Source organism: Bos grunniens, chromosome 21 (genome assembly GCF_055505025.1).
Source record: "Bos grunniens cultivar Pamir isolate PY7600 chromosome 21, Bosgru_T2T1.0, whole genome shotgun sequence".
Classification (NCBI taxonomy): Eukaryota; Metazoa; Chordata; class Mammalia; order Artiodactyla; family Bovidae; genus Bos; species Bos grunniens.
The window spans coordinates 16,424,647-16,437,725 of NC_141185.1; the positions used below are offsets into that span (position 1 = coordinate 16,424,647).

General features: G+C 36.8%; 1 long non-coding RNA gene and 1 pseudogene across 5 annotated transcripts in view; both read left to right on the forward strand.

Moving 5' to 3' along the window:
• Positions 1-383: 383 nt before the first annotated feature.
• The window catches only part of LOC147349183 (uncharacterized), a 220,544-nt gene continuing 207,848 nt past the window's right edge, over positions 384-13,079 (forward strand). For 4 of the 5 annotated variants that reach the window (XR_015149500.1, XR_015149501.1, XR_015149499.1 and 1 more), the window contains exon 1: positions 384-604. This is a non-coding gene — a long non-coding RNA (uncharacterized LOC147349183). Of the gene's footprint in view, positions 605-1,692; positions 3,126-13,079 lie in introns of those variants that run through there. The other variant, XR_015149502.1, reaches the window with a different exon arrangement.
• The window catches only part of LOC147349184 (14-3-3 protein zeta/delta pseudogene), a 32,580-nt pseudogene continuing 23,002 nt past the window's right edge, over positions 3,502-13,079 (forward strand).

Genomic DNA, 13,079 nt, shown 5'->3' on the forward strand with positions numbered 1-13,079 from the left:
TGGGAATCTTGGTATGGTCATAGTAGGCATTTGATAAAGATTTGTTCAGTGAAATAGAAAAATCCCTATGTACCCAAAAAATCTGGACAGAATAAAGCAAATGGGATGGATTGTCTTAAGGTTAAAGTGATATATTTAGATGGAGAAGAAAATGGCAACCCACTCCAGTGTTCTTGCCTGGAGAATCCCAGGGATGGGGGAGCCTGGTGGGCTGCCGTCTATGGGGTCGCACAGGGTTGGACACGACTAAAGTGACTTGGCGGCAGCAGCAGCAGCATGTATTTAGAAAGACACAACTTAAAAATACCGCTGAATTGAGAAGGCTCTTTTGCTCAGGTTCAGAAGACAATTGCACACAGCTGCTCTGCATCTACTTAATGCAAAGACGAGGGGGTGTGAGTGAGTGAGTGCACGTGTAACAGAGAGAGGGAAAGAGAAAGAAAGAAACAGAAAGAAGACGGAAAATAAATGTAGTTTAGCTAGTGAGCTTTGGAAATCTTCACTGGTTAAATTTCCTCTGACTGCAGAGCCCCATGGAGTCACTGTCTCAATGGAAACTGCTAGAAGATGCTGAATTCAGAAGCTCCTCCTAAGGCAACACCAGGTCTGTTGATTTTATTCCATTTAAAAAATTATCAGAACAGGTTCTGCATTTGGCTAATATTTACTGCTACACAACTTACATAACTTGCAACATGCTTTGCCATCTAATGAGAATTCAAAGGAGGGTCAGCAAACTAGGCCCCACGGCCCAAGTTCAGCCTTAGCCTGTTACTGAATAGCCAAAAAACTAAGAATGGTTTTCACTTCTTTAAAGGGTTTTTAAGAAAACAAAGAATAAAATATGACAGACCCAAGTAGCCCTCCAATCCTAAAATGCTTACTGTCTGTGTCTTTACAGAAAATGTATGATAGTCCTAACTCAAAAATTAACACCAAGATCCATAACACTATCAGAACCATTTTAGGGCACAATCACACAAGGGAAATATTCAGTAACAAGAAAAGATCTTTAAGTCACCATCTGCCATATCTCTGGTGTGAATGTACACACACCGCCCACCCCACCTCTTTCTCTTTCTCTAATATCAACCAGAAACTCCTGGATAATTATTGTTTATTTTTTGGCACAATCATTATCACAGAAAATAAGGAGAATAGAGCTCTTCTTAACAATTCCTTGCTTCTTCTTAAGAGGTAGTATTTAACAAAATTTATTTTGTTTGAAAAATACTCTTCCGTTTTCACTTAAATTTTAGAAAGAAATCATTACTCTGCCAGAAAAAACTAACTTTTCAAAAAGTAGGTGCAGTCATTTCAGAGTCTTGCACTTGTATGTCAGTTTGGGTATGTTAGTTTACAACAGCTTCTGGCTTCACTTATGCACACAGTGGTAGCAGTGCTTAGGAAAATACTTTATTCCTGTTGAGAAAGTGGATTCTCATTATGATTTGATGTAAAGATGGCAGTTTGTGCAAAAGATCCCAGATTTGACTGGGTGGAAAGGTCTCTCTATCCCTGTTCACAGTATGTAAAGAAATTTGTTTTAAAATTTGTCAATAGTTTGATCATGGGATATGTGCGCATATGAGTGTAATTTTTGACACATTGCCTATTTTTGATTAATGAAGTAAAAAATACTTTCTCAAAAGGTAAAGTGATTTTATACTATTTTTTTTTTTTTCTGTTTAGTCTGGGAATTATGACCTTGTACTGCAGTCATGAAATTAAAAGACTCTTACTCCTTAGAAGAAAGGTTATGACCAACCTAGATAGCATGTTCAAAAGCAGAGACACTACTTTGCCAACAAAGGTCCATCTAGTCAAGGCTATGGTTTTTCCTGTGGTCATGTATGGAGGTGAGAGTTGGACTGTGAAGAAGGCTGAGCGCCGAAGAATTGATGCTTTTGAACTGTGGTGTTGGAGAAGACTCTTGAGAGTCCCTTGGACTGCAAGGAGATCCAACCAGTCCATTCTGAAGGAGATCAGCCCTGGGATTTCTTTGGAAGGAATGATGCTGAAGCTGAAACTCCAGTACTTTGGCCACCTCATGCAAAGAGTTGACTCACTGGAAAAGACTCTGATGCTGGGAGGGATTGGGGGCAGGAGGAGAAGGGGATGACAGAAGATGAGATGGCTGGATGGCATCACTGACTCGATGGACATGAGTCTGAGTGAACTCCGGGAGTTGGTGATGGACAGGGAGGCCTGGCGTGCTGCGATTCATGGGGTCGCAAAGAGTCGGACACGACTAAGCGACTGATCTGATCTGATCTAATCTAATACATGTAAAATGTAAAATTATCTCTTATCACATTTGTGAAGTGATATTTTGGAAGCACCTATTGGTATTCATAATTTCTTAGGCCTGCCCAAGCTAGATATTCCAAAATTAAGTGAAAGTGATTTTTAGGGAGCTTTTGTGTATGATCATATGCAAGTTTCCCTGGGTTTCCCTGATAGCTCAGTTGGTAAAGAATCTGCCCGCAATGCAGGAGACCCTGGTTCGATTCCTGTGTCAGGACATGCTGGAGACGGGATAGGCTACCCACTCCAGTATTCTTGAGCTTCCCTTGTGGCTCAGCTGGAAAAGACTTTGCCTGCAATGCAGGAGACCTGGGTTCAACCCCTGGGTTGGGAAGATCCCCTGGAGAAGGGAAAAGGAAAGGCTAACCACTCCAGTATTCTGGCCTAGAGAATTTCATGGACTTGTATAGTCCATGGTGTCACAAAGAGTCAGACATGACTGAGTGACTTTCACTCACTCATATGCAAGTTATGGAGGGAGGAAATACTCATGACAATGGAAATTATCCCCTAACTTAGATTTCCAGATATTTGTCTTTATTTCCACTTGAATGCTGAGTGCTTATGCTTGGAAAAATAACTTTACAAAGTACATGTGTCTGTGAAATTATTTGAAAATAATTTTAATTGTTAGGGTTTCTATGATTAGACTTGAATAGAACTTATCCCCCTTCTGTTTTATACAACATATAATGTGACCCAGAGGGTGCTTTATAAAACTTAATATGTTTAAGGAATCATTAATGATGTTAATTAAGTTTGAGCTTGCCTGTAGGGTAGAACAATCTTGAAAAAATTAAAAAAAAAATTAGTTTGTGTAACATTCCAGGCTAATTTTCTCCATATTACATAGCATCCCCAAAGTTAAGGTTAGTCATTACTTTTACTGTATCAGTTTTAGAGAGGAGCATTGACTTCACATCAGGTATTAACGGTTTTTACATAACATACAAAACTGTCAGCTACCTCTCTTATTTTTTGTTTATTATCAACACTCGAGTTGTAATGACTTAAATTATACAAATACCTGTTTTATGACTAATATTTGCACAATAGCATTCAAAGCATGAATGGTAGGAAAAAATGAGTGGGTCATGCTTTCAAAGTAAATTTTATGAGGCCAGGGTAATATCATATTCATCTTTATTGAGTCAGATCATGGTACATAGTCTGTACACAGAGAATACTCATTCGATGTACATGTTGAATACGAATGAATTTGTAATGAATGTAACAGGAAGTGGATCTAAGAAAAATGCAGAATTAATCGTAAGATAATAGAAGCATGAGAATATAAGTACCTTAGGAAAGGTTCAAAGTGATGTGAGAGTTTCAGGAAGACAGTAATTACATCAGGTTACATACAAACAGACAGGAGAAGAAATGTAGGAAGAATGAATGTCAAAGGAATTCTTCAGATGCCACGGGAGGGCGGAATGGTGAGAAACGGTTAAGGGGCAATCCAGCCAGAGAGAACTCACATGAGAAAGGCCCAGAGATGGGAACACACGGCAGGTGTTAAGGGATTGCTGACTCCTTTGGATGGGCTCTACTGTGAGGTACAGATGGGGAGGACATGGGAAGATTGGGATTTAACATGCTCTGCTAGAACTGGAGAAAAAAGAGTAATTTATATCATCTAATCTGTAGGATTGTCAAAATGCTTTACAATAAAGTATTTAAACAAATCTCCTCAAGTTGACAGCAAAAATTATACATCAGCTTTAGGTAAATTGTTTGAGTTTTTAAAAGGCAGAGTTATCAAGTAAGCACCTTAAGTTAAGCCCAAATTTGCTTCAGAAGTAGAAGATGTAACTTTGATAATCCTTTTAGCAAATACATTCTAGAATTCTCTTTTGTATTAGTTTTACCTTTAGTGAATGGAATGAGATATTTTTACATCCTCTTAAAGGTAAAATTATCTTACTACTTCTTTGCTTGCTTATTAGAGCATCAAAATACTGGGCAATAAATTTGGTTATAAGACATCTTGCATTTAGTATACATGGTAAAGAATCTGTCTGCCAATGCAGGAGGTGCAAGAGATAATAGTCATGGTCTGGTTCCTCAGTCAAGAAGATCCCCTGGAGTAGGAAATGGCAATCTAGCCTGAAAATTCTGGGCTAGAAGAGGAAGCTGGTAGGCTACAGTCCATGAGGTCACAGAGTCAGACACGACTGAGGGACTAAGCACCACACAAAATATACATTTAAATCTTGATTCCTTATATTTGTTTATTCTTTGCTTTTCATATATCATTAAAAATTATTTCTTGATTATACTTTCATAGGGAGCATTTGAGAATATTTCTTGAACATTTGCATTTCCAGTATATGGCAATGCTGTCATATGGCTGTTTGAAATTGTAACAACAATCATAATGAAAGGAAGCAGATGTTCATTGCTGAGGAGGAATCCTATGTGATGCTACTACCAAAATATACATCTTCCATCTCAAAAAGATATTTTTCATTTCTCCTTTCTCGGAATTTCCTATGTATATTATTCACTGCAGGAAATAAAATGTTAGAGGGAATATCATAATAAAATTTAAGTGTCATACAAAAGAAGAGTTTTTGGAAATTAACTTCAGAGATTTGAACAACTGCTTATTTCTTCTTTTTATTTCTAGAAGGTGAAACTTTTAAACTAGATTTTCCTGAGATGGTTTTTGGGTGGCTCATATACTAGGGAATATAGAAAGGTGCAGGAATCTAGGGAGAAGAAAATATGTGTGTCTAAAAAATATGTTTAAAATTATTTCTAGTGAAATATTGTCTTCACATCTTAGTGAATTTTATTGAGATATTTTGATGTAATATTACTTTATTGAGATGTTTTTCTCAAAACTCACTGAAATAAGAATAGTTTTTTAGTACACATAGAGCATTTATTTGGAGTCAGTTTTGACTCTGAAATGCAGTACTTGGATGCAATCTCAAAAACAACAGAATAATCTCAGTTTGTTTCCAAGGCAAACCATTCAGTATCACAGTAATCCAAATCTATGTCCCAATCAGTAATGCTGAAGAAGCTGAAGTTGAATGGTTTTATGAAGACCAACAAGACCTTCTAGAACTAGCACACAAAAAAGATGTCCTTTTCATTATAGGGGACTGGAATGCAAAAGTAGGAAGTTAAGAAACACCTGGAGTAACAGGCAAATTTGGCATTGGAGTACGGAATGAAGCAGGGCAAAGGCAAATGGAGTTTTGCCAAAAGAACACACTGGTCATAGCAAACACCTTCTTCCAACAACACAAGAGAAGACTCTACACATGGACATCACCAGTTGGTTAATACCAAAATCAGAATGATTATATTCTTTGCAGCTAAAAATGGAGAAGCTCTATAGAGTCAACAAAAACAAGACCAGGAGCTGACTGTGGCTAACATCATGAACTCCTTATAGCCAAATTCAGACTTGAATTGAAGAAACTAGGGAAAAGCACTAGACCATTCAGGTATGACCTAATCAAATCCCTTATGATTTTACAGTGGAAGTGAGAATTAGATTCAAGGGATTAGATCTGATACATACAGTGCCTGAAGAACTATGGACAGAGGTTCATGACATTGTACAGGAGGCAGAGATCAAGACCATCCCCATGAAAAAGAAGTGCAAAAAGGCAAAATGGTTGTCTGAGGAGGCCTTACAAACAGCTGTGAAGAGAAGAGAAGCAAAAGGCAAAGGAGAAAAGGAAAGATATACCCAGTTGAATGCAGTGTTCCAAAGAATAGCAAGGGCAGATAAGAAAGCCTTCCTCAGTGATCAATGCAAAGAAATAGAGGAAAAAAATAGAATGGGAAAGACTAGAGATCTCTTAAAAAAAATTAGAGATACCAAGGAAATCTTTCATGGAAAGATGGGCACAATAAAGGACAGAAAGGGTATGAACCAAACAAAAGCAGAAGATATTAAGAAGAGGTGGCCAAAAATACACAGAAGAACTATACAAAAAAAATCTTCATGACCCAGATAATCACGATGGTTTGATCCCTCACCTAGATCCAGACATCCTGGAATGCGAAGTTGAGTGGGCCTTAGGAAGCACCACTACGAGCAAAGCTAGTGGAGGTGATGGAATTCCAGTTGAGCTATTTCAAATCCTGAAAGATGATGCTGTGAAAGTGCTGCACTCAATATGCCAGCAAATTTGGAAAACTCAGCAGTGGCCACAGGACTGGAAAAGGTCAGTTTTCACTCCAATCCCAAAGAAAGGCAATGCCAAAGAATGCTGAAACTACCATACAATTACACTCATCTCACACGCTAGTAAAGTAATGCTCAAAATTCTCCAAGCCAGGCTTCAACAGTATGAGATGTTCAACATGGATTTAGAAAAGGCAGAGGAACCAGAAATGAAACTGCCAACATCTATTGGATCATCAAAAAAGCAAGAGAGGTTCAGAAAAACATCTATTTTTGCTTTATTGACTATGCTAAAGCCTTTCACAGCAAACGGTGGAAAATGCTTCAAGAGATGGGAATACCAGAAAACCTGACCTGCCTCTTGAGAAACCTATATTCAGGTCAGGAAGCAACAGATAGAACTGGACATGGAACAACAGACTGGTTCCAAATAGGAAAAAGAGTACGTCAAGGCTGTATATTGTCACCCTGCTTATTTAACTTATATGCAGAGTACGTCATGAGAAACGCTGGGCTGGATGAAGCACAAGCTAGAATTAAGATTGCCGGGAGAAATATCAATAACCTCAGATATGCAGATGACACCACCCTTATGGTAGAAAGCGAAGAAGAACTAAAAAGCCTCTTGTTGAAAGTGAAAGAAGAGAGTGAAAAAGTTTTAAAACTCAACATTCAGAAAACTAAGATCATGGCATCTGGTTCTATCACTTCATGGCAAATAGATGGGGAAACTGTGGAAACATCAACAGACTTTATTTTTTTGGGCTCCAAAATCATTGCAGATGATGGTGACTGCAGCCATGAAATTAAAAGACACTTGCTCCTTAGAAGAAAAGCTATGACCAACCTAGACAGCATATTAAAAAGCAGAGACATTACTTTGCCAACAAAGGTTTGTCTAGTCAAAGCTGTGGTTTTTCCAGTAGTCATATATGGATGTGAGAGTTGGACTATAAAGAAAGCTGAGCACCAAAGAATTGATGCTTTTAAACTGTTGGTGTTGGAGAAGACTCTTGAAAGTCCCTTGGACTGCAAGGAGATCCAATCAGTCCATCCTAAAGGAAGTCAGCCCTGAATATTCATTGGAGGGACTGATGTTGAAGCTGAAACTCGAATACTTTGGCCACCTGATACGAAGAACTGACTCATCTGAAAAGAGTCTGGTGCTGGGACAGATTGAAGGGGCAAGGAGAAGGAGAGGACAGAGGATGAGATGGTTGAATTGCATCACTGACTCGATGAACATGAGTTTGTGTAAGCTCTGGTGTTGGTGATGGACATGGAAGCCTGGCGTGCTGTAGTCCATGGGGTTGCAAAGAGTCAGACAGGACTGAGTGAAATGAACTGAACTGAATTTTAATTATTTTATGATTCTTATTTGATAAGATGGGATCAAGGATCTTCTCAGTACCATCTCCTGGTGCCTTGTGTGTTGTCTTGGGTGCATCACCACATATGGGCACAAAGTTCCAATAATGTAATAACGATAAAAATATTTATTAAAAGTCAAAAATAAGAATATTGCTTATATTTGATTCTCCAATCAAAGATCAGTTGCTCTGATCTTAGCCTAGCAGAGACAATAACTAAATGATGATAATACTTTAGATTTAGACTAACATTTGCAGGTAACAATATTATTTACATTAACAATGTAACTAACAAGTAGGAATAAAAATAATATTTATATTAATGATAACTAATTATAGGTAACAGTTGTTTTAATTTGTGCATTAGGAAAGTGCTTAAGTTCTTAATCTCAGTGAGTCTCAGTTTTTCCAACTGTAAAACAGGCTTTAGTAATCATTCTCACTTGTTTTGAGTTTACGCAGCTAATGAGTATGAGAGCTGGGACTCTAATTTAGGACTGCTGAATCTGAAATGATCGCACTTTCTCTTTCGTAAAAGGTTAGTTGTCCTAAGACATGACTTTATCTTACCTATTCAAAGGCTGTTGACTCCAGCTTTCACGTTATTTTTATTGTATCATATATTTGAGCTAATTCCATGGTAGCAAACATTCAAAAATGAAAACGTTCAGTTAAGAATGCAGACGTTTTTGACTCTCTGATATTCACCACATGGTAGATGTAAAAACTCAGAATCAAGAAAATTTTGAACTAACAATTTCAAGAATATATGATCCAATATCCTCGTTCTGCTGAGGACAACAGTGGATTGATGGCTCTCTGTACAAAACACAGCAGGACTCTTCATGAACCCAACAAAAACTAAAAATGATATTACAGTAATGGTATTTTTGGAGGAAATGGTTTGCTCTTTTGGATTTTTCATTTAGATAGTCCTTTTTATATTTGGAGAAAGACGGCACTCTGTCAAACTCTTAAGTAAAGGAAAAGCAATCCAGACCATTTGTGTACACTGGAAGGCACATAAGGGCGTTAGCAATCTTGAAGGAAATTGCCGTTTGAATTCTTTTGCTCACTTTTATTACCAGATGGTTTAAGATATTTAATAGACGTGACAATGCTGATGTTATGGCCTGACAATACAAGAATATTCTATAGAAACCAGACAGTAAAAAGATAATTGGCTTTATTCTTTGTAATATATGAGTTCTCCACAATCTGGCGGGACTAAAGCATTATCACTTTAGCTCATGAGCTATGCCAGAGCCTGAGTCACTGCTCACAGAGAGGTAAGAAATGTTCCGAAATGACATCAACAGAGTTTGTGACTCATTGACAATGAAAGGTGTGGGGAGTTTCATTTTACCATATTTAAGATTTTCCCCTTTAATTTACCATATTTCACTGAATCTAAGATGTTACAATGATGCACATTACAGTTTAATGGTGTTAGCTGAAACCCAGGTTGCATTCTCTCAACTTAAATCTGTATTATCCTGAGCTGAATGAATTCTCTCCATAATAATAAAATAAAAATAATCTAGGACAGCAGAATTATTTTTCCAGTTTATGTTAGTTTATCAACCCTCAAAATATAATTGAGTGCCTCTTTCTGCTTGAGAAAGTGCTAGATATGACGACCTGGGACTTGACCTCAGAGAGCTTACAGTTATATGTGCATTTGTGAAGCAATGTGATAAGTGCAGTTAATAGTCATATACACAAGAAATTATAGCACCTGTCAGAGCATAAGTAGGGTGTGTGGGCTAAGAACAGGGTTCTTAAGTTCTTAATTACAGTAATTATTAATAATTGCTAATGACAATGTTGCAACATATACTCTTGCTATTATATAATGAATGGTTTTCTGCCCCTTTAGTTGGTATCAGCAATCAAGAATTCTCTCTTTAAAAGTAACATTTACTAGTATATTAGGTTGAATAATGTGACATTGTTGTTTCTATAGGTTAAAAATAGCTGAATTGTGGCAATTCATGTGACTCAACCTATTCATCTTGCTGAATAGAAATTTCCAAGTGAGTCTTTCATGCTGTTTTGTGCCTTCTTTTTGCAGTTGCTTAGATCTTATGAGAAATACAGAATCAGTACTTTTCAGTTTTGATGAATCTATTCCTCTTACCAAATAGCAAAATTTATATACATATTTTTTTGTAACATGTGGTTGGGAACTAGAAGAAAGAAATTTTGAATTAAAGTAGTAGATTTCTTTCCTTTAATTTAATTATCGGCCTCTAAGACAACTCTCAAAATTACCAAGAAGACATGAGATACTACCAGATCCCGTAAATAAACTTGTCCAAGTTAAGTAACTGTTCTTGGACATGAAAAACCGTCGACTTGTTCAGCATACAGTCAAAAGCAAAGTTCATACCATTTTTTGGAAGTGGCCCCCCACTCCTGTCTTAAATTCTGAGTTCTTTATGGTCATCTTTTTATTCAATTCCAGTTGGTATCGAGACTTGTATCCATAAGAAGTAACCCTACCTATTCAGCTAAAATGTTCTGAAACTTTCTCTAAGAGATGGGATAATGGAAATACTATACATATGGATCATTAGCAATTTGACTCTTAGAATTGTTTCCACTCCACTTTCTACTGTATTGCAGGATCAATAATCAAGCAATCTTCTTTCTGCTGGAAAGAAATGAAACATGATGACTTAAATTTTTTTAAATGTTTGAATCTTTGAGAGTTGTTTTGCCTTTAGAGAGTGGTTTAGAAAACTACTAAGTCTTTTGAAGCTAAAGCAGAATGATACAAAATTTTTTAAAAAATGAAAAAAATAGAAATTTTCAAAATGTATATTTTTAAATTTCAGTATGTGATAAGATTTCTTTCATTTATTTCTGGTGGGAATGTAAATTGCTACCATATTTTACAGAGGGTCATAGATAATTAGGTATAGTACCATGCAAAAAGTCAAGATATAAAATTATATACTAAGTCTCAGTTATTAAAACACTAGGAAAATTAAAATTTTCAAGAAGAAAGTATGTCAAAATATAAATAGTGATTATTCTTGGAAAGTGGGGAATGGGTTATTGAGTGGGGGAAAAAAACAACTCAGAATGTGAGAGCTGTGAAGTTCAGTTTTATTTGGGGGCTTACTGGGGACAGGAGACAGCTTCTCAGATAGCTTCTGAGGAACTCCTGCCCAGGGGAGGAGTCAGTATACATATGATTTTTTTTTTTTCCTTTTTTTGGCCTGAAAATCAAATACACATCTTGGTAAAAAGTTACTGCTAGTCACAAGAATCATGTATCTCAGTTAATATTTTTAATGCTTATCAACATATGGAAGGTGCAAGAATCTGGGCCCCATGAAATTCTTCCTTAGATATACATTCTATCTAGGGGTCATATATACAACGCAGATATATCCTGCTTTATCCTGAACTCCTTTCAGGGTGTACTTGTACAGTGATTGCAGTGGCTAATGACTTGATCTTTGTGGAACCAAATGGTGGGCAACTTTCTTTTGTTTACAGGATGTAGATGAGGAACAATAATTTTCCTTCATCCTATGGTTTTGGCTGAGCGTCCCTGTAATTAAATGACAGATTAACATTAGAAAAACAAACAGAAGTTTAATAACATTTATACTTCCTGTATGGGCTTCGCAAGTGATTCAGTGAAGAATCTGCCTGCCAGTGCAGTAGATGCTGATTCGATCCCTGGGTCAGGAAGATGCTCTGGAGTAGGAAGTGGCAATCTGCTCCAGTATTTTTGCCTAGAAAATTCCATGGACAGAAGAGCCTGGTGGACTGCAGTCCATGGGATCACAAGAGTTGAGCACGACTGAGCCACTTATCACACACACGCATACCTCCTGTACATAGAGGAGATACCCAGGAAGACTGAGTAACTCCCTGAAGTGGCCCAAGTCACCATCTTAAACACTATTTTCAGGCAAAAGTAAAATAAAGATGTTGGGGCAGGGAGAGGCTGGTCATGGGAAATTACTAGGAAAAGCAAAAATGATAAATGGTATGATTATTATGCAGATTTATGTGCCTTCTCCATTTTTCTTTTTTTTTATTTTTTTTTTATTTTTCTTTTTTTTTTTTGTTTTTTTTTTTTATTTTTCTCTTATTTTTGAATTTTTCTGACTTCATTTAGCTAATTCAATCTTTTCCATCTTTGGGTTGACTAACTGGGGATCTTGGCTATGATTGTCTTTATTAGCTTGGTAATGGCTTTATTGGGTTTAGGGGTCATTAATCGCTTGTTAATGTGTGCATATTTGACAAACAGATGCAAAATACTCCCCTTCATCCAAAATTTGATCTAAAATTAATTATAGTACGCCTTTTGGCTTCAGGGTTTGTATCAAAAGGTACACTTTATTTTATTTTATTTTATTATTATTTTTTTTTAAATTTTATTTTTTAAAAATAAATCACATGCTCCCCATCCTGAACCCTCCTCCCTCCCAACCTCCCCATACCATCCCCCTGGGCCTTCCCAGCGCACCTATGTCCCCTGCATTGGCAGGCTGATTCTTAAACATGAGACCACAGGGAAGCCCCAAACATTTTATATTTTTTTTTTAAATGAGGGATAGTGATTTCAACAAATGATATTTTTAGGAACAGTGGCATAAAAGAGATTACAGCATAATACTAAATATTCTCTGAAGCTACGTATCGGCTCAGGTAGGATAAGTTTTAAATAATTTTAAATAAATTCATATTTATGGCTAAATGAAGTGTTCAATTTAATATTCAAAATTTCTTGAGCAGAACAAGGGTAAAGTTCAGGGAATGATGCTGTCTGGTTATTATTTCACTGTAGGAAATTTCCCTGTTCCTTTCCCTTTCTCTTCTCCTTCCTTTCCTTACATATTTGTCGAGCACTGACAATTGTGGGTGGCACTGTATTAGGTGCAGAGGATATAAAAAGAGTAAACAGTCCCTGTCTTTAAGGAGTTTGCAATTAAGGGTATAAACATTCTTGAAAATTTAACTGCTTTTGTAGAAAACAAACTCAAAGAGATTTAAAAGGAGACAAGCCTTTTGAGACAGCACACACTCAAGTTTAATTATTAAGAATCTCAGAAGCAAGAATACAACTGCATTCTTTATCTCAAGTACTTAAGAGGGACTTTACAATCTATTAGCTCAACTAGGAGAGCTGTCAAGTTGCTGGAATGAAACAGGTAATCTTGTTTCTTCCTGAATTATAGAGACAGCAAGTAGGATTGGAAGACCACAGGGGACACATCTTT